Raw genomic sequence first — 24,362 nt, 5'->3', positions numbered from 1 at the left:
TTTAGTTTCCAAGACCTGATTCTGTCATTCCAAGTATCTCCATTGTTATTGATCAGGAAATAGCCAAATCCCATCCTCTAAAGAATGGTTTGAACAGGGTTGAGTAGTTTTGAAATTCACACCATCACTCACAAACCACCACCTGGTACATTTTCCCCTAATATCGATCAACCTATTAAGATCTTCTCAATATAAGTTAATTAATAAATATCACTTAGTTAAGTTAATTGGGATCACTGTCCCAATATCATTCTAAAAAATTACTCAATTAATTTTTACAAAAGTGTTTACTGAGAAGATGTAGTCCAAATAAAAAAAAAAAAGAAACAAACAAAAACCAGTGAAACTAAAACTGAAACTGAAAGCACACTGTCATTTATAATCTAAGATCCCAAGGAGAGTGAACTCACACTTAAAAAGGTGACTACCAATTTTCCTCTCACCAAATTCACTTCTCAGTGTGACATAGACAATGTATGAGTCACACTCCCTTGCTTGAGTGATGTGATATAGGATATTGGGGTGGGTCAAACAGGTCAACTCATGTTAAGTTCTTCACTGGCCTCAGATACTATAGTTACCAGTAAACTCCACTTTATAGAACTCTGATTATGCTTCTGACCTTCTCAACAGGTCAAAACAGAATGGGTCTATAGGAAAGAATGAACAAGACAGAGACAGAAGAATGAACAAATGAAGGTAAGAGACAGAATAAAACAGAGACATATGTTTGCTGCCACATAGCAGTCCAAATAATCCATCAAAAACATTTATTAAACATTTAATACATACCAGACACTACGCTAAGTGTTAGAGTTACAAAAAAGGTACAAAACACCTGTTCCTACTCTCAAAGAGCTTACAATCTAATGAGGGAGACAACATGCAAACAAATACATAAATACACACACAGATTAAGCTATATATAGGATAAATAGGAAATAATTACCTGAAAGAGAGCATTTGGATTAAAAGACTTCCTGTAGGAGATCGGATTTTGGTTGAAACTTAAAGAAAGCCAGGGAGGTTGGTAGTCAGAGCAGAAGAGGTAGGGTGTTCCAAGCATGGAAGACAGCCAGAGAAAATGCTCAGAGCTGAGACATAAAGTTTTTTGATTATGGAACAGTTAGGAAGCCAGTGCCACTGGATCAAAGACTACATACTGGGGAGTAAGGTGTAAGAAGACTGGAAAGGTAGGAAGGAGCTAGGTCATAGCTTTGAATGCCAAATAATATTTTGTATTTGTTCCTAGGGGCAAAAGGAAGCCATTGGAGTTTGCTGAGTATGTGGGTGGGGCTGGGGTCAGGGAATGAAAGGACTGGATCTGTATTTTAGGAAAATCATTTTAGTGGCTGGAGAATAGATTGTGGTAGAGCGCGAACTGATTCAGGCAGATCTACCAGTGGGCTATTGCAGGATTCATGGTATGATTCACTAGAATAGTCAATGCATCAGAGGAGAGAAGGGAGCATATTATCAAGATATTACAAAGGAGAAATCAATAGGATGTAGCAAAAACTTGGATATGGAGAAGGAGAGATTGTGAGGAATCCAGGATAACAACTTTCAGTTTGTGAGTTTGAGGAACTGGGAGGAGAGTATTGTCCTCTATACAAACAGAAAAGGTATGAATAAAAAAGATAAGAAGTTCTATTTTGGATACATTATTTGTTGTTGTTTGATTTTAGTATGATTACTGAACATCCAGTTGGAAACGTTTGAAAAACAGTTGGGGATGCAAGATTGATCCAGATGGTGAGATAACACAGCTGTCATAGTGCTGGTAGCAGCTGCAACTGGCCAATAAGGACACCAGCCTTAGAGAATGTGCATTGTGTTTGCTTTACTTTGAGAATGGAGGGGGAATTTCCCCAAATCAGAGCCTGTACTGACTTTCCTGTCAGTTTACTGCATGGATACAAAAAGTGAATAAATAGGATCAGAACTGAGTATGTGCACAAAAATCTCAAACACAAGAATTCTCTTTCTCCTGGTGATTTGGAGTAAGGAAAAAGAAATACGGTGGGGCTTCCATATGAAGAGAGAGGTAGTGCATAGGAACTAAGGCTGCCTTAGATCCTCAGGTGGGCTGTCATGTGGACACCTCTTAGTTCTGTTTCCATTGTGTTGTTTCCTTCCTGATCTTAAATGAAAAAGTATATTAGATAAACTGACCAAATAAGGATTTTCTGAGTTTTTTTTAATTTTATAGTATTTTATTTGATCATTTCCATGCATTATTCATTAAAAACAAAGATCATTTTCTTTTATTCCCCCCCAAACCCCCCGTAGCCGACGCGTGATTCCACTGGGTATCACATGTGTTCTTGATTCGAACCCATTGCCATGTTGTTAATATTTGCATTAGAGTGTTCGTTTAGAGTCTCTCCTCTGTCACGTCCCCTCAACCACTCTAGTCAGGCAGTTGCTTTTCCTCGGTGTTTCTACTCCCTCAGTTTGTCCTCTGCTTACGGATAGTGTTTTTTCTCCTAGATCCCTGCAGATTGTTCAGGGACATTACACCGCCACTAATGGAGAAGTCCATTACATTCGATTATACCACAGTGTGTTTGTCTCTGTGTACAATGTTCTCCTGGTTCTGCTCCTCTCGCTCTGCATCACTTCCTGGAGGTCGTTCCAGTCTCCATGGAATTCCTCCAGTTTATTATTCCTTTTTGCACAATAATATTCCATCACCAACATATACCACAATTTGTTCAGCCATTCCCCAATTGATGGGCATCCCCTCGTTTTACAATTTTTGGCCACCACAAGGAGCTCAGCTATGAATATTTTTGTACAAGTCTTTTTGTCCATTATCTCTTTGGGGTACAGACCCAGCAGTGCTATGGCTGGATCAAAGTGGAATCATTCTTTTATCACCCTTTGGGCATAGTTCCAAATTGCCCTCCAGAATGGTTGGATCAGTTCACAACTCCACCAGCAATGAATTAATGTCCCTACTTTGCCACATCCCCTCCAGCATTCATTACTTTCCATAGCTGTCATGTTAGCCAATCTGCTAGGTGTGAGGTGATACCTCAGAGTTGTTTTGATTTGCATCTCTCTGATTATAAGAGATTTAGAACACTTCTTCATGTGCTTATTAATAGTTTTGATTTCTTTATCTGAGAACTGCCTATCCATGTCCCTTGCCCATTTATCAATTGGAGAATGGCTTGATTTTTTGTACAATTGATTTAGCTCTTTATAAATTTGAGTAATTAATCCTTTGTCAGAGGTTTCTATGAAGATTTTTTCCCAATTTGTTGTTTCCCTTCTGATTTTAGTTACATTGGTTTTGTTTGTACAAAAGCTTTTTAATTTGATGTAGTCGAAATTATTTATTTTACATTTTGTGATTCTTTCTATGTCTTGCTTGGTTTTAAAGTCTTTCCCCTCCCAAAGGTCTGACATGTATACTATTCTGTGTTTACCCAATTTACTTATGGTTTCCTTCTTTATGTTTAAGTCATTCACCCATTTTGAATTTATCTTGGTGTAGGGTGTGAGGTGTTGATCAATTCCTAATCTCTCCCACACTGTCTTCCAATTTTCCCAACAGTTTTTTTCGAATAGTGGATTTTTGTCCCAGAACCTGGGATCTTTGGGTTTATCGTATACAGTCTTGCTGAGGTCACTTGCCCCCAGTCTATTCCACTGATCCTCCTTTCTGTCTCTTAGCCAGTACCAAATTGTTTTGATGACTGCTGCTTTGTAATATAGTTTGAGGTCTGGGACTGCAAGGCCCCCCTCATTTGTGTTTTTTTTTCATTATTTCCCTGGATATCGTTGATCTTTTGTTATTCCAAATGAACTTTGTTATGGTTTTTTCTAAATCAGTAAAGAAAATTTTTGGGAGTTCCATGGGAATGGCACTAAACAGATGAATAAGTTTGGGTAGGATGGTCATTTTTGTTATATTGGCTCGTCCTATCCATGAGCAGTTAATGTTTTTCCAATTGCTCAAGTCTAGTTTTAGTTGTGTGGCGAGTTTTTGTAGTTATGTTCATATAGTTCCTGTGTTTGTCTTGGGAAATAGATTCCTAGGTATTTTATTTTGTCTAAGGTGATTTTGAATGGGATTTCTCTTTCTAGTTTTTGCTGCTGAGCTGTGTTGGAGATATATAGAAAAGCTGATGACTTATGTGGGTTTATTTTGTATCCTGCAACTTTGCTAAAGTTGTTGATTATTTCAATGAGCTTTTTGGTTGAATCTCTTGGATACTTTAAGTAGACCATCATGTCATCTGCAAAGAGCAATAACTTGGTCTCCTCCTTGTCTATTTTGATGCCTTCAATTTCTTTTTCTTCTCTAATTGCTACTGCTAGTGTTTCTAGTACAATGTCAAATAATAGAGGTGATAATGGGCATCCTTGTTTCACTCCTGATCTTATTGGGAATGCATCTAGTTTATCCCCATTGCAGATGATATTAGCTGATGGTTTTAGATATATTCTGTTTATTATTTTTAGGAACGACCCTTCTATTCCTATGCTTACTAGTGTTTTTAGTAGGAATGGGTGTTGTATTTTATCAAAGGCTTTTTCTGCGTCTATTGAGATAATCATGTGGTTCTTGTTGGTTTGCTTGTTGATGTAGTCAATTATGTGGATGGTTTTCCTAATATTGAACCAGCCAAGCATCCCTGGTATAAATCCTACTTGATCATGGTGGATGACCCTTCTGATCACTTGCTGGAGTCTTTTTGCTAGTATCCTATTTAAGATTTTTGCATCTATATTCATTAGGGAGATTGGTCTATAGTTTTCTTTCTCTGTTTTTGACCTGCCTGGTTTTGGAATCAGTACCATGTTTGTGTCATAAAAGGAGTTTGGTAGAACTCCCTCTTTGCTTATTATGTCAAATAGTTTGTATTGTATTGGGATTAACTATTCTCTGACTGTTTGATAAAATTCACTGGTGAATCCATCAGGCCCTGGGGATTTTTTCTTAGGAAGTTCTTTGATGGCCTGTTGGATTTCATTTTCTGATATGGGATTATTTAAGAATTCTATTTCTTCTTCTGTTAGTCTAGGCAGTTTGTATTTTTGTATATATTCATCCATATCACCTAAATTGGTGTATTTATTGCCATATAATTGGGCAAAGTAATTTTTAATGATTGCCTTAATTTCTTCTTCATCAAAGGTGATGTCCCCCTTTTCATCTTTGATGCTGTTAATTTGCTTTTCTTCCTTCTTTTTTTAAATTAGATTGACCAGTACTTTGTCTATTTTGTTTGTTTTTTCAAAGTACCAGCTTCTTGTCTTATTTATTAAATCAATAGTTCTATCACTTTCAATTTTATTAATTTCTCCCTTAATTTTTAGGATTTCTAGTTTGGTTTTCTGCTGGGGGTTTTTAATTTGGTCGCTTTTGAGTTTTTTTATTTGCATTTCCAATTGATTGATCTCTGCTCTCCCTAGTTTGTTAATATATGCACTCAGGGATATGAATTTACCTTTGGTTACTGCTTTGGCTGCATCCTAAAAGGTTTGAAAGGATGTCTCGCCATTGTCATTTTCATTGATGAAATTATTAATTGTTTCTATGATTTCTTCTCTAACTAAACGATTTTGGAGTATCATATTGTTTAGTTTCCAATTAGTTTTTGATTTAGTTTTCCATGTACCATTACTGATCGTTATTTTTATTTCCTTGTGGTCTGAAAAGGCTGCATTTATTATTTCTGCTTTTCTGCATTTGTGTGCCATGTTTCTGTGACCTAATGTATGGTCAATCTTTGTGAATGTGCGTTGTGGTGCTGAGAAGAAGGTGTATTCCTTTTTATCCCTATTTATTTTTCTCCATATGTCTATTAATTCTAATTTTTCTAAGATTTCATTCACTTCTTTTACCTCTTTCTTATTTATTTTTTGATTTGATTTATCTAAATTTGATAATGGTTAGTTCAAGTCTCCCACTAATATGGTTTTACTGTCTATTTCTTCCTTCAATTCTCCTAGTTTCTCCATTAGAAATTTGGGTACTATATTATTTGGTGCATACATGTTGATTAGTGATATTTCCTCATTATCTAAAGTCCCTTTTAACAAAATATAATTACCTTCCCTATCCCTTTTGATCAGGTCTATTTTTGCTTTGGCTTTATCAGATATCATGATTGCCACTACTGCCTTCTTTCTATCAGTTGAGACCCAGAAGGTCTTACTCCATCCTTTAATTCTGACCTTGTGGGTATCAATCTGCCTCATGTGTGTTTCTTGGAGACAACATATGGTAGGGTTTTGGATTCTAATCCATTCTTCTATTCATCTGCATTTTATGGGTGAGCTCATCCCATTCACGTTCAACGTTATGACTGTCACTTGTGGACTCCCTGGCATTTTGATATCCTTCCCTAATTCTAACCTTTCTTCTTCAGCTCTACCTTTTAGTCCAGTGATTTGCTTTAAATCAGTCCCCCTTGTACTTCCCTTTCTACCCCCCTCCTTTCTTATTCCCTCCCTTATTTTCCCCTGTAGTCTATTTAAAATTTCCCCCCACCCTCTCCCTCCCTTGTACTGCTTTCCTTCCCACCAGTCTGTTTTTTATGATCTCTCCCCCTCTGTTCCATTTAGTGAGTAGTAGCTGTCTATTGTAGTTTCTTTCTTCTGTTTCTGTTGTTTGTTCAGATTCACCCCTTCTTTCCTCCCCATATTTGTCTGTGCTCTTGTTCCTCTCATTTTTTTTTTTGTTTTTTATGGACTTCTACCAGTCTTCCCTCTTGGAGCTTTAACAGAGGATCTCTTGGTGTAGTCTCTGGGGGATGGTTGTTGGGGGTTTGAGCTTTCCTGTCCTCTGGAGGCTTTTGATTGTCTTAAAGTCCAGTGGTCAATGAGGATGGATGGGGAGCCTGGGCTTCCCTGTGTTCTGGAGACTTTTGATGGGATTGAATTCAGTTTAGTTGGGCTGGGTTTACTCTGAGTTTTAAACTTCCTGGATGGCTGGAGCAGATATGGAGGATCTCCAAAGCTCTGGCCAGGCTGCCAGGTCTATGCTCCTTCTAGGCTGCCATCTTGACTTCACCTCTTGGTTTCTGTTTTTTTCAGAAGACCCTGCTCTCTAAGGGGGGAGGGGTCTTGGCTTGCCTGGGCTCTGAGGGCTCCTGATGGGATTAGCTTCACCTGGTTTGGGCCGAATGAGCCCTGATGCAATAAGCCTCCTCCTCCACAATCTGTGTTGAATCCCTGGAGACTGGCCCAGGTTGTTTTCAAGGTAAGCCCTTCACTAGCCCTGAGGTTTTTGTTCTTTCAGAAGCTCTGAGGGCTCCTGATGGGATTAGGTTCAGGTGGTGTGGGCTGAATGATCCCAGAGCCAAAAAAAGGAAGGAAAAAAAAGCAGCAACCTCCTCTTCCACAGTCTGTGTTGAATGCCCGGAAACTGGCCCGGGTTACTTTCAAGGTAAGCTCTTTGAAGCAACCCCTTTGCCAGCCCTGAGTTTTCTGTCCTTTCAGTAGCTCTGAGGGCTCCTGATGGGATTGGGTTCAGCTGGTGCCCTAAAGCTGGGACCTCCCTTGAGACTCAGATGGAAGGACCCAGCCAGGGGGCTACAGGCTTCCCCCTTCTCTCTATGTTTCCCTGCCGTCTGTGTTGAGCACCCCAGAGACTGGCTCAGGTTGCTTTCAAGGTGAGTCCTCAGAGCCCTGAGGTTCCCGCTGCTGCCGTGGGCTCAGTACTCTGGGTTGGGGGGGATGGGTCCTGGGACCTTCTTTCTGTCTACCCCTTAGATCTGAGTGATCTAGGGTTCTGGCTTTTGGGGTGTGGTACCTTTTGATCCAGGTCCAGGAGGAGGTTTCCCCAGGTCTATCCTGTTGTTCAGCTTGAATTTCGGTGGCCTAGGAGCACTCTGTTTGCGATCGGTAAGGAAAGGTTTCTGAGGTCTGAACTTTTGCTGCTTCTACGCCGCCATCTTGACCGGAAGTCGCTGGACTGCACATGTCAATCCAAAGGAAAGCAGTCTGAGATCTCAAGCCTGAGCTCCTCCAAAGTCAGGTTGAAGACTGAAGAAGGAAGACAGTTCTCACAGGAAGTTTCTTGGCATTTTTAAAAACTGTTTCTTTTTGTCACTTCCTCTGACTTCCTTCATTTGATGTGTACCAATTGCAGCTAAATCTTTTGCTTAGGACTGCTCAGAGGTCAGTCAGTCGATTCTCGACTTTCTGTGTATTGAAAGGCCCCAAAGTTCAACCACTGGAGTCCACAGCAGAATCTGGCAGCCTGAGCAGACTCCACTAATGAGGAGCCAGACTAGAGAAGAGTGATTGGTTTGACCATCCTGGAAGCTAAGAAATGGTTTTTTCCTCAGCTAAGCCACACCAAGGAGTTAATTAGATGATGAGAAAAATCACCACCTTAAGTTTGAAGCTATTCTCTACAGGGGCTAAGGTGCACTTTTGGGAGTGTGTTTTCATTTTCAGAGATTTTTATACTTCCAGTCTTGCTTCTGCCTAATAATTATCTCTTTGTAAAAGCTATTGAAGTTAATTAACTAATTGGCATGAGGAAAAACCAACAAATCCATCAGTATGGGATAATAATTATTAGTTAGATGATATTGAGGAAATATTAACTAGGGATAATATTTGGGGGAATACCCTGGGTATAGGTTTGAGAGCAATAGTATTAGAAGAACCCCCTCAACCTCTCAGGGAGAATAGGTGTCTCTCTTTGGGGATGCAACTTGCTCATGAGAGTATAGGTTAGAACAGTAAGTCCAGAGTCCATCTGTGCTATAAATAAATTCAAATACAAAGTTTTAAAAATAGAAACAATGTGAGGTCCTAATAATGAGAAGTAGTAGACTAAGGTTTAGTTCTTTGAGTTTACAAGCTAGTTGGGGTGAGACTATGATGTGGCAGAGAATAAGACCAAATATGTGAGGGAGAAAGTTGGGCAGACTACTAAATCTTTGCCCAAGGTGACCACTGACCATTTAATAGCTGCTTCTGTTCTTTGACTAAGGAGACATAGTTGATTCCAGTTACTTCTGAGAGCTTCAGCTGAGACTGGTGACCCAGCCAGGGCTTAAAGACTGGGCCTATGTGTGCCTGGCCAGTAGTGGCTTAAAATTTCCTGTAAAAGTGGAGAAGAAAATAAAACAAAATCTAACAAATTGAAAAGGACAGGTGGAACCTCTGGTAGGAAAGATTGAATGAGGATGTGTATGGGATGTATGTGGGTTGTGAGATGAGACTCAAAGAAGGCCTAATGTTACAGAGAGAATAGCGACAAAAATGTTATGGAGGAAAAAAAATCCTCTAGTTGGAAGATGGTAGAGAGCAAAGGCCTCGGCTTCCAACTCTTCTGTTAACTTTCCATGTGACTTCAGGCATGCCCCTTCACTTCTCTGGGCCTCCACTTGCATTACATGTTGATGGATTAGATGTCAATAAGTATTAGATGTAAGATGGAACACATGGAGAAGGAGAGGATGTCCAAGTGAAGGAGCTCCTAAATTCTAGTAATTTCAGGTGAGGCTACCTCAGAATGCTCCCTGTCATTACATTTATTGTTCCCATAAAAAATAGCAGAATTTTGGGATCAGAGGATATGCCCTTCACCTAGATGGTTCAAACCCCCAAAGTGCTTCCTTTTATAAAGTAAGTTTATGATCAAGGACATTGAGTTCTAGAGAGGGGTATATAGAAGCCAGCTCAACTGTTACATTTCCAATGTGCTCATTTATACCTCATAAATTTTTTTAAAATGCTATAAATCAAGACTCAATTTTTTTGTTTTTTTTATTTCTAGATTTGACAAAGTAATGGAATAAATATTAATGCAGATTAAACTGGAAAATGTGTTTTATCTATATTTTTGCCAGAAACTGGTTGTTAAAACAATTTACCAGCACACTCCTGGTTCTGGTGGTAGTATCTGTAAAGGGAAAAGGATATCCAGGAGAGAGAATCTTTCAAGAAGAATACTTCTCAGCACTGGGCTTAGAATATCATCAGGAATATTATCAACTTAAGATCCAACCAAAGTGGACTTCATAGGTTCATGAAATACTTTGGAGTTCCAAGGGACACAGAGACATTATAGCCAAATAAACTGAAGCCCAGAAAGTTTTAGTGATTTGTGCAATGTTATATGGGTGGACAGAGAGACAAGATTCAAACTCAAGCCTTCTCATTTTATATTCAGTGTTCCTTTCTGTACTCACAGCATCTCCTTTCTAAAATTGTCAGTGTTTAAATAGAAAATGTACTTTGTTATGATTGCCTCCAAAAGATTTGTCCTTGGCACAAAAACCCTGTGCCATTGTCAAGTGAATGCTGTCAGAGATGAGCAACTGCTCATATTCACAATGTGTCTCAAAATACCCATTTCAGAAACCATTATTATGAGGCAAGAAGCCAGATTTGTAAAGGGATCTTACTCTCCAGTGCAGATGCTGTAACTATTTTGAATATTATATTTAGAAAACCTGCATTTGTAACCTTTTCAGTTGTTTTATAGGAAATATAAGGAGGTGATTTTGAATAAGAAATAGCCTTTAGAAGAGTGAGGTACATACCTTCTCTGTGATATGGGGAAATGAGGGCTACTTGGTTGAGATTCAGATGACTACCCACACTTTTAAGTAACAATTGCTGGAAATGACTTAGTGATATTAAATGATGGAGTGTTCCCTGGGTGCTATAGTGACTATATTGGGCATACCCAGATATGCACCTAGATGAATAAGTCCATTTCTCTTTTACTTCCTCCTGAACCAATGTGAATTCCCTGATAATATATGAAATACCCTTTCAAGGTATAATTCTTCCGTCCTCATTGCCCTTCTGGGTTGCCTTTTGGGTGCAGCAGAGAATAGATTCCACATTAATGACAGAACTCAAATACTTGAGATGGCCCATGGCCTTAGTCTCTAAAAGGAGACAAGATATAGTCACACACACACACACAGTGACACTGAGACACAGAGATATAAAGGCTTCCAGACACTTTATGGGCAACATGTGGACTTATAGTGAAATCTGCATATCCATTATATCTCTACATGGAACCATATGCATATAGGTGCCCATATACCAAATGAACAGGCAAAAAGGGATATGGAACTTTGATGAAAGAGAGAGGAAAAAGCTTTATAGATTTGATTATACAACAATAGACATTATGGTAGAGATTATTAAGATATCTGACCTCACATTGATCTGAAAAGAGGCCTTCAGGATACATTGACTGAACCAGTGAAACCAAAGGAAAAAGATGGATCAACATATTAGGAACACACATTCAGTCATGTGAAGACTGAATTTAGCTATCTCCTGATTGTAACAATGAAGTTATTTCTTTATTGTGAAGATAAAATTATAATCTCCTGATTGTAACAATGAAGGTACTTAGCTCTTGCTTTATAGTGAAGCTAGAATTGTAAGCTACAATCTATTTTTAGATTTTAACTACAAAAAGGTGTTAAGTAACTACAAAAAGTGAATTAAACACAAAAAGGTATTAGGTAACTACAAAAGGTAAACTTAGCAAAAGAGGATTTAAGTAACCCAAAAAGATAAAAATCTAACCAAAGAAGGTTAGAACTAAAGAATGGACAGTCTTGGAGAAAATCTAACCAAAGAAGATGAAAACTAAAGAATGGGCAGTCCTGGAGAAAAGCGTCTGCTGTGATTGGTAGACATGAAAATTTAGAGGAGGTGATACAAGAGAAAAAGGTCTTTAAATAGATTTAAAAAAAAAAAAGACTGAAGTGGCTGGTCAGTCACCCAGGCTTGAAGTGAAGGATCAGTCACTCTGAGCTGAAGGGAAGAAAGACAAATGGAGATTCAGGCACTGACTCAGAGGAGCAACCAGAAGGCAGATACCCAGATTTCTTTAAGACTGTCTCCATTGTTGAGTGAAAAGCTGACTTAGTGATCCCACTTTTCTGGAGGCATGAAGCCTCCAGGAAAGGCCCAACTTCTTGAGACTCTCTTCCCCTGGCTGGGGCCTAGAAATTCTAACTGGTATCAGAAGAAGCCAGAGTTCTCTCTCTGTCTCTGTCTCTGTCTCTCTCTGTCTCTCTGTCTCTCTCTGTCTCTCTGTCTCTCTCTGTCTCTCTGTCTCTCTCTCTGTCTCTCTTTCTCTCTATCTCTGTCTCTCTCTATCTCTGTCTCTCTCTGTCTTTCTCTCTGTGTCTCTCTCTCTCTGTCTGTCTCTCTCTTTCTTTGTCCCTCTCTCTCTCTCTTTCATATTACTTAATATTTTCCTTCTACTGTAAATATTGTAAATAAACTATTATAAATTCCATTTACTTTAGTAATTTATTTTGGGATTTAGAAATTAAAATCTGGTGACCACCTAATAATTAATAATATATTTCAGAGTCCGACCACAAATAACTTTAACAGTCAGTAATACTCTAGACCTATCTTTTCACTGGTGCCACATTCACATGGACAATACAGATGCAAAGGAAAGGTGCAACCCCTTAGCAGGGGGTTATTTCATTCTGTCTTGGATTATGAAGAACTTTCTTGATTGTCAAGAGTCTCAGGTACAATACTATTCTGATTTTTTTCCCCCAGATAGAACCTGTATTGTATGATGCAGTAGAAAAAATGTGCTGATATTGGAGTCAAAGGGCATGGGTTCTAGTCCTGGATTTACTACTTATTACCTATGTGACTTTGGGGGAATAACTTACCCTTTCAGTGGTTTCTGTTTCTTCATTTATTAAATGAGATAAATGGGATAACTGACCCCATAGATAACAAGTAGCTCTAGTCCTATGACCTTATATCTAATGACTGTTATACTGGCTCAAGTGCATACATGAGAGTTTTTGGGAGAGCCAAAAGTCAAGGTCCAATGTTTCCAGAGGAATCCCTAAAGTGGGAACAAATTAGGGTCATCATATAGGGCCTGGGATTAGGGCTTATGGTGGATGAAGCCCACAGGAGATTTGACTATTAAACATTTAATGTAATATTCATTAAGAATTTCAGAATCCTATATGATTGGGGATATGGATTCTAAATGATCACCCTAGTGCAAACATCAATAATATGGAAATAGGTTTTGATCAAGGACACATGCAAAACCCAGTGGAATTGCATGTTGACTGCAGGAGGGGGTGGGGGGAGAGGAGGGAAAGAACATGGTTCTTGTAACCAAGGAAAAATATTCTAAATTGACTAATTAAATAAAATTTTCAAAAAAAATAAAGAAAAAAAGAATTTCAAAATCCTATTCTGAATTCTGGGTGTAAATTTGAAAGACAAATTATGAAGAAGCTTACATTTTGATAGAGGGAGATAAAGGATAGGAGGATAAGAATAAAATATAAATGAATATGATAGTGATATACAAAGTGCAATATGATGACAATAAAGAAGGATCTAGATGAAGTGTTCTAGAAAAGTGTGATCTGGGATAATTACGTAGGTTTTTATGGTTGGATTGTATCGAACCTGGGCCTTGAAGTAAGAAAAGTACTTCAGGAGGCAGAGATGGGAAGATAATGTATCCTAGTCCAAGGATATGGCCTATGGATAGAAAAAAAACAAGATTTCTTGAGAAGATTTGACAGATAAGTCTTCGGGCATGGTGCTATGTGTTTCATGCAATTTCCATATTTACCTGGAAAAAATAAACAAAGTACTTCACTAGGAACAAAAGACACATGCTCATGCCTCAGTTCTATTTATTAACATGACATTAGAAGAATCACTCCCCACCCACCCTCCCCTGGGTCTCATTTTTCATAAATGAGATATAGAGCTAATAATCTATTGGCACTGCCTATGTCACAGGGATAATGTGAGGAAAACACTAGAAATGCAGTCTATACACAAGGAACCCCTCCTGAGGGTGCCTATAGATGATTGAGGAAGGGGCTCCAGAGCCCCTGAAGGTTCTCAATGAAAGATGACATAAATTTTCAAAAAGAAGTGGTAGACAAGAATCAAAGTGCAGATGAGAAGAGAGTGGAGGAAAAAATGGCTATGGAACCACTGCCCTGATACTATATGTGGAGCCATCAATCCTGTTGTTGTTGCCAACCTTGAGTTCACATTTATTGAGGTGATACAGTTGCACAGAACACATAGTCATGTGAGGAGCTTACAGTCTAAGATGAGGTCAACAAACCATTAATTGGGGGGGGGGGCTCTTCTGTATCTAGGATGGTGCTGAGGATTATTATCTTTTCACAGAATCACAGAATCCCATACATTGAAGGGGTAATAGAACTCATCAAATTCAACCCACAACTAAATAAAGAATTTCCCATAAGTAGTCTGGGAATCTACTTCTTCCTGAGGTAACCCATTCTACTTTGGTATTACTAGCTCTAATTGCTAGGAAGTTAATGTCACAGAAATAAGAAACATGAACATAGTGGAGAATAAAAGGGCTTGAAGTGCTATGATCCATAGGATAATGAAAGGTCAGTCATGACTGAACAACAATAAATTTCCTTTTATTAAATCTAAACCTGACTCCCATGATTTATGCCCATTACTCCTAATTTTGCTACTTGCACCAACCAAAACTAGGGGGGAAATATTACCAATTTCCCACTTTAACTCCTTCACTATTTCTCAACAGTCAATAATAATTAAAGATATGATGTCATAGTAAGGTGAAAGGACATTTACTTAAAAATAAAATAGAAGGCAAACAACAAAAAATAAAAGTGAATAGTATTTTATTACGTGCTTCCCTAAAACTATTTTTTTTTTAGATTGGGGACAGTGTGAAACCTTCAGCATTGTGACTCTAGTGGTTTATTTGTACTGGTTTATTTAGAAAAAAACAAACTGGTTTCTGTTCATAGGATAGCACTATGACTTTAGCAATGCCACCCACAGGAACCTGCCTCCTGGCAAGGTAATGGTGAAGTCTCTGGCACTGTATTTTGCTATAGGCATGGTGAGATCTCAGCATTATGAAGCCATTATTTCTATCTGAAAGAGTGAAGTTTCAAGTTACCCTTTCATAGCCTGAAATTGTTAATGCCACATGAGTGAGCAAGGAGGACAAGTCAAGGACTAACCTGGGTAGGAGTGAGACTAGCCCAAGAAAAATCTTTGTTTCCTAGGCATTTTTCTTCTCTTTTCCCCTCTATGTCTCTGTCTCTGTCTCTGTCTGTCTGTCTCTCTTTCTGTTTTTAAATCTCTGTGTCTTTTTCTATGTCTAGCCATCTGTCTGTCTCCCTCCCTCATCTATTCCTATTTTGGGGTGAGGCTATGGAACTAGTGGGAACCAGATCATCAAGTACTTACTGACCAAAACCTCCAGCCAAGACTTCTTGCTGCCTCCATTCCCAAATTACCAGTGTTAGGAATGACAAGTCATAGAAACAGATACCACCTCCACTGCACTGCTGATACAGTCAGCACAGTACCTTGGAGAGTGTGAGTCTCAAAGCAAGTGGTTCTTCCCATATCCCATGACTGGCAAACTTCTACCTCTTGTTTCCTTTGGTTCTATGACTCCATCATGAGAATTTCTTCATATTTCTTTGATATCTGTCAAATCCAAAGGAAAAAGGAAAAAGAAAAAACCTTTCTCCTGCCACCTTTCTACATTTTCACCTTTAATTTAGGCCGCAGTTTCTACCCTCCTCTATCTTGTCATTCCACTGGGTACCCCAATTCTATTTCTAACAAACTCCCTTTTATCCTAGATCTCTCCTGTAATAGTTAAAATTAGTTTCTCTGCTAAAAGTATTACATATTTTAGAGGTTTATTAAAGATTAAGAAATAAAGAAAATATGAATAAAGAAAGCAGGTGGCTAGGAGGGCCAAAAGGCCCATTCAATTTCACTCATTGCATCTTGGGAGATGCATGTCCCTAGAAGTGGAAGCAGGGAGAGAGAGCCTGAAGTAGGCGGAGTTAGTTTAAATAATAATTTGTTCTCGGCCTATGTGGGAATTCAGGTGAGGTTACAAAGCATTCTGGGAAGTGGCCAAGGATTTCTGGGGATTGACGTCCAGGGTTCAAATCTCCATTTTTACAGACCCCTGGTTCTCTCCAAAAGACACATCTTATTCTTGGCCATCCTCTTCAGAGAAATTGTTTCTTTTCTCATGCAGTACAATCCAATGAACATCAAAGTCAGTCTAAGAAGATTTGAGGAAGAAGAACTCAGGCCCTTGCCATTTCCAGACTACTGTATCCCTTCTCTCTGCATTTAAGTTCTTTCTCACTCTGTGTTTAAGCTCCTTACTTCTCCTTTTTCACTTCTATTTCTTTAAGGTCCATTCTTCCATATTACCTCATCCAGATAGTGATTTTGATTTTATACTCAGAAAAGTGACAGATGCCTAAAGATGAAGTAGACCATGTTGGAAAGACTAGGGGTAGAGTGGAGTCACACTAACAAACTGTTGGTGGAGTAGTGAATTGATCCATTCACTGGAAAGCAATTTCCTTCTAGGCATTTAAAAAATAAATTGCATATAAGTTCTGAAATAGTCATAGCATCATTTTTGTTGTTGTAGTGAAAAAAAAGGAAAGAGAGTAGTTGCCCACTGATATCAAGAAATGTTGATTATTGAGAATATAGATAAACTTGGAAACATGGAAAGACTGATATGAATTGATACAAAAAGTAATAATTTAAACCAAGAGCATAATATACACAATGACCACAACAATAATACAAGGAAAAAATAAACAAAAGTTTGAAATTGAATGCTATCTAACTTATAATTATAATTCAAATTCAGGGCCATTATGATGATATTCATATAGAGTACCCCCCTTCATTCAGTGTGCCTCTCTTCTTTTATAGAGTCATAAGACTTTAACTGGTATGGGAGAGAAAGAGAGGAAATGTGTAACAGGAAATGATGTGACAAGGCAGGAGAAAAGAGGCTCTGAACTAAAACCAGTGAAGGTCAGTGAGGGAAACCAGAGTGGAATGGGGGGCCAGATCTGCTTGTCAGGGTCTGCACTTGCTTTTACCTATGCTTCTCCACAAGGGACTAGCAGATCCCAATGAGAAGCAGTCAGAATATCCTGATGGATAAAAAGTGTAAAGAAACCACTGGGATCTTCCACCGATGGAAAGCCCCTGGGACCGAGCTTCATTCCTGAGTCTTCATCTAAGAACTGGCCCTACTATCTATGTGAGTTGATCATCAGCTTCAAAGTGCATTGTTTTCTATGGTCTTTGCCATAGTTTATGCACCAAGGAAATAGCCTGGGTCTGGAAGAGGTTGCATGGGTTTTTACCAATTTTGTTGATTCTATTCCAAGAGTAAGGCACTGTATAGAGATAAATGTGCTTTGTCTTTTCCTATTTTGCTAGGTCCCACATCCAAGGCTCAAGATAAAACATATTCAGGTTAAAGACAGGGTTTTTTGTTTTTTTGTTTTTTCCCCCCAGTAGAATCAAAGCTGAAAGAATTATTTTGATTAGGTTAGTCCACAAAATCCATACCCTCTAGGTAGTGAGTCAGCAGGACTACCCAAACAGACATAAAACAAACCCTGGCATATTTGGTATTTCCTCTCATCTTTAGCTCAGCAAGGTTGAAACTATTAGGTTGGAAAAGTAGGAGACTAGCATAAGATCCTTCTTGATGAATAGGATGGGTGAGTGGCTATTAGTGCCACCTAGTGTTTAAATACAGATGATATAGCAATCTCTTTTCTGCCCTTCCACTAATATCATTTCAGAAGCAGAAGGTGGATAAGGAAGAAAGAGGCACAGTAATAAATCATTAATTTTTTCTTTGTTTTGTAGATTTTTGTGGTAAAACATTCATCTTCTGGGAGAGAGTCAACCTTTTGAAGAGTCCCTCCATATTTAGCCTGGTTGGTGCTCAGCTAGCAGATTTTGTCTGTAGTCAGACCTACAAAATTTTTTCTCAGTCCAAGAGAAATGATTGTTCTTGGCTTAAATTTCTGTCCTCCAGAAAGCATAGTCCTAGCTTAAGGGACAGATTTTCAGTTTTCATTCTCATTCTAATTCTGTTCAAAGGGAGTCTGATCACTGTTTCAGAACTCCTACTCTTATTGCTCTACTGAAACTGCTCTCTCAAATGTTTCTAATAAAAGAGGTAATCTAGGGGAAGCTCTCTCCCTACATAAATAAATACATAAACCAGTAAACCATAATGCATCAAATTAACCAATGACAGGAAGAAGATATTTTAAATAACTTATCAGTCCACTGCTTCATGGCATCCCTACTCCATCCTATCCCTTTTTTTCATCATCTTAGTAATACCAGATCGGGTATCATTGCATCCTTCATTACAGGTAAAATTTTAGGCACAGAATTCTAGGGTTAACCTCTTTCTAGCTTTCTGGGAGGCCCGCAATTCAGAGGGCAGGTTGAGGCTCTGATGTTCTTGGGGTTTTCTCTCTTTCTTCCTGTCCCATCATCCAAGACCACTTTACTGTCCCAGGTTGAGTAGCAAGTCCCTCATAGGACTATAATTTTAGATGTAAACTCATTGAGTTAGCCCTTTCCAGTGTCTTAGGGAGATCACATCCTCTGGAGGGCAGGGTGTTGAGGACCCTGAATCAGGGCAGTTTTGTGTCTCAAGAAGAAGGAAAGAGTTTGGTTATGAAGGAATATGGATTCCAAATGGAAAGGCTGCTCCAACTCCACTAACCAGCAATATCATGAGGAGTCCTCTCTTGATAAGCCAAAAGACAGAAAGAATGAAATCTGTGAAAGAATATTTGCATCTGAGATATCTTCTTGCCTGGGTGTACAGTTTCTCCTTATATTGGAAGGGTCTTCATAGTTATTCCTGTCTAGACCTCATCCCAATTGCTACAGATTTCTCTTTATCAGATGCAAACAAGGGCTTAGAAACAAGTGCTTTGAGAGGGCAGCTGGGTGGCTCAGTGGACTGAGAGTCAGGCCTAGAGATGGGAGGTCCTAGGTTCAAATCTGGCCTCAGACATTTCCCAGCTGTGTGACCCTGGGCAAGTCACTTGACCCCCATTGCCTAGCCCTTACCATTCTTCTGCCTTGGAGCCTCTACAGAGCATTCACTCTGGTAAGGGTTTAAAAAAAAAGAAAGAAAGAAACAAGTACTTTGGGAGCACTAAAACCTTGCAAGTCCCTAGCTTCAACTGTCTTGAAGATCCTAACATAATACTTAATATCTTGAGAAAATAGCAACAAGATCGATCCAGATGTTCCCTGTTGAAATTCAAATAGCCTGGCCATAACAAAATTCAAATTCAGGAATTAGACTGAAAGAATGAAAAAGAAAAAAAAAGCAAAAAACAAACACAGCATTAAAAACCATGGATTCTTAAGACCTAAACCCAGAAGAAAAGAATGACTCAATAACATCTGTAATCAGAGCCTTGAGAAAAAAGATAAAACACAACATCTTGGGCCAAAGAGCAACTAGAATAACTGAAAAAGGATAAAGCAGTGATTTTTTAAAAGGAGTTAGAAATATTTTAAAGGTACCAAGATGGTTGTATAAAGGGAGCATTGTACCCAAACTCCCCTAAAACTTCCCTTAAAATCTTTAAGGTATCATGTCAAGTTGAATTCTAAAGTGGTATCATAAAAAAAAAAGATGGAGAGAGACATTTTAACATCCTCTGGACAACTTAGGAAATCAAAAGAAGCCTGTAGCACTGGAATGGGGTTTAGACTGCAAGCACAGAGTGGTAACAACAGCTTTGGAGGTGGGCTAAGTAAAGCAGAAGGATTTTGTTAGGAATTCAGTGAGAAAGAAGGTGAAAATAAATAGGTAGTACAGTGAATAGAGTTCCAAGACCTGGAATCAGGAAGACATCTTCATGAGTTTAAATCTGGTCTCAGACATTTAGTGTGACCCTAGAAAAGTCATCTGTTCTCCTCAGTTCCTCAACTGTAAAATGAGGATGAATGTTAGGGGTGTATATGAGAGAATGGGACTGTTTGGAATTATTTCTTATAACATCATATCAACCATTCTCTTGCTTTTGATAGAACTCAGAAGATTTTTTTTTAAAAACCCTCATTGTTTTTAAGAACTCAGATTCTATCCTGCTTTCACTCAGCAGATGAATCCTAACAATACATTTGTAATATTTCTTGGTAGCCATAAGGGGTGTACATCATATTCAGGGAAGACTAGTATCTGGTTTGAGGGCTTGCTCCCCTCTTCGGTATCTATGCTACCCAGCTCTCCCCTATGACTCCAAGAAGCTATAGCATGTGCAGGGTCCCCACTTGGGTAAAAATGTTTCTGCAGGCAGGCTAAACCAAGTTTAGAGTAAACAACAGACCCCAAACCTGTCAGTGAATTAGTGGAATATCTACTTCAAGCATGGAAGACTTCTGAAGGATTGGACAAATGAAAACAATTCATTCTAATGACCATGCAGGCAGTGGAAGCAGGTACCATGGAACACTTAGACCTTGGTCAGATATCAAAGATGCCAAGGTCTCCCACTGAATCCTGAACCATCATCTTAACTTTTGTCTTGCAACTGGACTTTGATGCTTCTGGAAAAGGCAGTGAGACTGATGACTTTGTGTAATTCTGCCTCAAATAAATCTAATTTATGCTCAAGTCAAAAGACATCACCATTTTACATTTTACTGTCTCATTATTTTATTTTACTCCTACCTCAAAGTCCTGAGATGACAGGAAAGTGATGACACTGGGAGTAACAGTCACAACCCTGCACATTTGGCGCAGGGCATAGGATTTTCTTCTCACTCAGTTAAAGAAGCAGTGGAGTTCTGTAGCCACCTGGGCATCTGAGCAGCCTTTTTAAAGGACTGCAGTGCTCACCTCATGGCATGATGAAGGGGCTAGAAAAGGTGCCCCACAGCAAGTGAAGATTCTACTCTGTGGTCAAAACACAGAAAATTGTACCAAAACCTTTACAAAGGCAATACCACTCCCCATTGTTATATGGAAAGTGTACACACAATACAAAATGACCCAAAAAGACACTTATTACAAGAGAACTCAGTATCTCATCCAAATAGCGACCCTGGATGAAACTAGGCTAGCAAATGAAGGCCCAAAAAACTCAGTTGATATGGTGTTTGCTGTCCCCCAAAATCCAGAAGAAATGCAAGAAGTAGAACAGAGGTTTGAACACAATATCTGTTGCTCTCCCCCAATGCCTTTGATTCTGTGGGCTTATGGAAGATCATGGTAAAATTTGATTGCTCAGAGTTCATCAGTATCATATGCTTGCACAGGTTCTGGATGATGCTCCAATACTTTCCCAGTCACCAATGGAACACAGCAGGACTGTGTGCTAGCTCACATGCTTTTTAGCATGATGTTTTTAAATGATGTTGTCAGAAACCTTCAATGAGGACAAAAATGGCTTCAAGGTCAGCTACCACACTGATGGTAAATTATTAAGTTGAAGAGGCTATGAGCCAAGACTAAAATGGAAGGAGAAACACATGGCTTTTTGTTTGCAGATGATTGTGCACTTAATGCAGTCTTGGAGATTGAGATGCAACAGAGTATGAATTGATAGTCTGCTACTTGTGCTAATTTTGGCCTGACAATTTATACCAAGAAAATAGAGATTCTCCACTATGTCATCTATGCATGGAGGCATCCATTGTAGCAGATGGAGAAATCTTGAATGATGCAGACAAGTTCACTTTACATTGGCAGTATACTTTCTAGTGATGTATACATAGGTGATGAGGTCATCACAAGAATTATCAGGGTTTTTAGGAGGCACCAAAGGAGATGTTTGGAAAATAGGCTGCCTATCAAACTGAAGGTCTAAAGAGCTATTGCGCTGACCTCATTGTTGAATGCTTGTGAAACCTGGACAATATACCAGTGCCATACCAGGAAATTGAATCACTTCCATTTGAATCATCTTAGGAAGATTTTGAAGATCATCTTTCAGGATAAGGTACTGAACACTAATGCTGTTTCTTGAACTGAACTGCCGAGCATTCAAGCTCTATTTCAGAGAGAGCAACTTTGATGGGTTAGTCACATTGAATGTAAAATATAAACTTGCCTATTCAGAGAACTCACAAGGCAAGTGATCCCATAGAGGTCAGAAGAAGTGATACAAGGACACTCTCAAGGTCTCTGTGAAGAACTATGGTATTGATTGTGAAACTAGGGAAACACTGGCACAGAACTGTCTGGCAAGGCAAGCCTGCATCAAAGAAATTGCTGTTGTTCTATGAGTAAAGCATAATTGCAGTGGCTGAAAAAGGAATTTGAGATGTGCAAATTTAGAGACATCTCCATTACATATGATCTCTTTGTTGAGCCTTCTAAGCTTGTACTGATCTTATCAACCACAGTCTGGACACACTGTACATTGACCCCAACCTAGTGATGTCATTTTGGTCCTTTTCAAGTATGACAGACAACAACCAAGGGCCTTGAAAGCAGTAGAAGTGATGAAAACAGCAGCTACAGAACTGGGAGCTCTCACCACCAAGAATATATATGGGACATCTGGTCATGAACAGATTACAGTATGATATCCCTGGATACCATTTGGCAACTCCATTTTTGATTGCCCAGTTCCAGATTACACTTCCAGGGCAGAGAGGAACACTGGTGTTTGTGATTACAAAGGAGTGAGGAGATCCACCTGACTGCAGTTGCAGTTTCAGAGAAAAAAAAAAAAGTTGTGGTGCAAGATAGCAGGAATCCAGGAGAGGAGTGATCACACCTCTTCCCAGATAACACCATCTTGGAATCACCAAAAATTTACAGGCCCTAGGAACAAGCTGTGAAAAAAGAAGAACAAAAAAGCCCGAAGCTTGGGACAAACTAGAAATTGAAAGAATATGCCAATCAGCTACCAAAAGAGATCCATCAATGAAAAGTTTCAGAAATGTTATAACCAGCTTCCAGAGCTTCCAGTTCAAGGAGAAAACGTTGCAAGCAGTCAAATTTTTTTAAAAAAATTCAAATACCATGGAATTACAGTTAGGGTCACATAAGAATTAGAAGCAATCATTATAAAAGAGTAAGGGGCTTGGAATATGAAATGTCAGAAGTCAAAGGAACTAGAATTATAACTAAGAATAATCTGATCATAGGGCAGCTAGATGGCTCAGTGAATAGAGAGTCAGGTCTAGAGTTAGAAAGGACCTGGGCTCAGATATTTCCTACTTGTGTGAGAATGAACAAGTGACTTAACCTCATTTGCCTAGCCCTTACTACTCTTCTGCCTTATCTATTCAAAGAAGAAGGCAAGGGTTTCAAAATAATAATAGTAATAATAATATGAGCAGCAAAAGTGAGTATAATTCAACAGGGTAGAAAAGAATATTGAACAGAATAGTGAACTTCCAAGAATTCCTGCTGAAAATATAAGATCTGAATAAAAAATTTGGCTATCAAAATAAGACTCAACAGAGCCATAAATAGGTAAATATGAATGAGAATTCATGAGAGATTTAACAATGTTAAACTATTTACATTCCCAAATAGGAAGATATTGATCTAATCTCCTAAAGAACTTTTATCATCACTGGGACAGAAAAGAGTCTATGTTGGGGTGATCTCAAAAGAAAAAATGGAAGGGTGAGAAAGAGGGATATACTAGGAAAAGAGGGAAAGGAGAGGAAGAATGGGGGAAATTATTTCATGTAAAAAGAGTTTTTACAATGGAAATACATAGCTAACAGTCATAATTATGAATGGGATGAATTCAGCAATAAAATGGAAGAATATATTAGAATGAACAAGAAAATAGAATCTAACAAAATATTTACAAGAAACATATTTGAAATGGAATGAGACAAACTGAGTTAAGGAGCTAGAATAAAGTCTATTATGCTAAATTGAAGAAGCCATAAATGAGCTCCCTAAGAAAAAAATCCCCAGGACCATATGGATTCACAAGTTAATTCTACCAAACATTTAAAAGAACAATTAATTCCAATACTATATAAACTAATTGGGGAAAGAGGCAAAGGAGTCCAACCAAACTTCTTTTATAACAAAATATGTAGCAAAAATTACATTCAACAAAGGGCATTGGAAGCATAGAATAAAAATTAATTAGAAACTAAATTATCTAATCAAAAATTTCATTATCAGTACTTAATTAAAGATAATGACAACATGAAACAACATTTGTGCAATGCTGACAAAGTCTTATTTAGGGAAATTTTATGTATCTAGTGATTATGTTAACAAAAAAGAGAAAAGGTATAGTAAATTCTGTGTATAACTAAAAAAGCTAGGGAAAGAACAATTGAAAATTTTATAATGAAATACCAAAATAGAAATCCTTAAAATGAAAGGGGAGATTAATAAAATTGAAAAAATATTAAACCAATAAATAAAACTAGGAGATAGTTTTATAATAAAATAAAATAGATTAAAAAATTGATGGGCAGAGTCAAGATGGTGGCTTAGAAGCAGCAAAAGTTCAGACCTCTGAAAACCCTTCCTTACCGAACACAAACTG

The 24,362-nt window shown here is 38.4% G+C and overlaps 1 long non-coding RNA gene across 3 annotated transcripts; it reads left to right on the top strand.

Moving 5' to 3' along the window:
• The first annotated feature begins 426 nt into the window (after positions 1 to 426).
• Positions 427 to 18,039, top strand: LOC103098138 (uncharacterized). Of its 3 annotated transcripts, XR_457515.3 has the most exons (4): positions 435 to 699; positions 16,753 to 16,857; positions 16,943 to 17,089; positions 17,710 to 18,039. It is a non-coding gene; the product is annotated as an uncharacterized LOC103098138 (long non-coding RNA). The 3 variants fall into 3 exon arrangements; XR_008915038.1 differs by lacking the exon at positions 17,710 to 18,039 and adding an exon at positions 17,643 to 17,676 and having other exon boundaries at positions 427 to 699; positions 16,753 to 17,089; XR_008915037.1 differs by having other exon boundaries at positions 429 to 699; positions 16,753 to 17,089.
• Positions 18,040 to 24,362: the final 6,323 nt, after the last annotated feature.

Source organism: Monodelphis domestica, chromosome 1 (genome assembly GCF_027887165.1).
Source record: "Monodelphis domestica isolate mMonDom1 chromosome 1, mMonDom1.pri, whole genome shotgun sequence".
Taxonomy (NCBI): domain Eukaryota; kingdom Metazoa; phylum Chordata; class Mammalia; order Didelphimorphia; family Didelphidae; genus Monodelphis; species Monodelphis domestica.
Note: the sequence above shows the minus strand (reverse complement) of the source record. Positions and strands in the feature narration are given on the sequence as shown.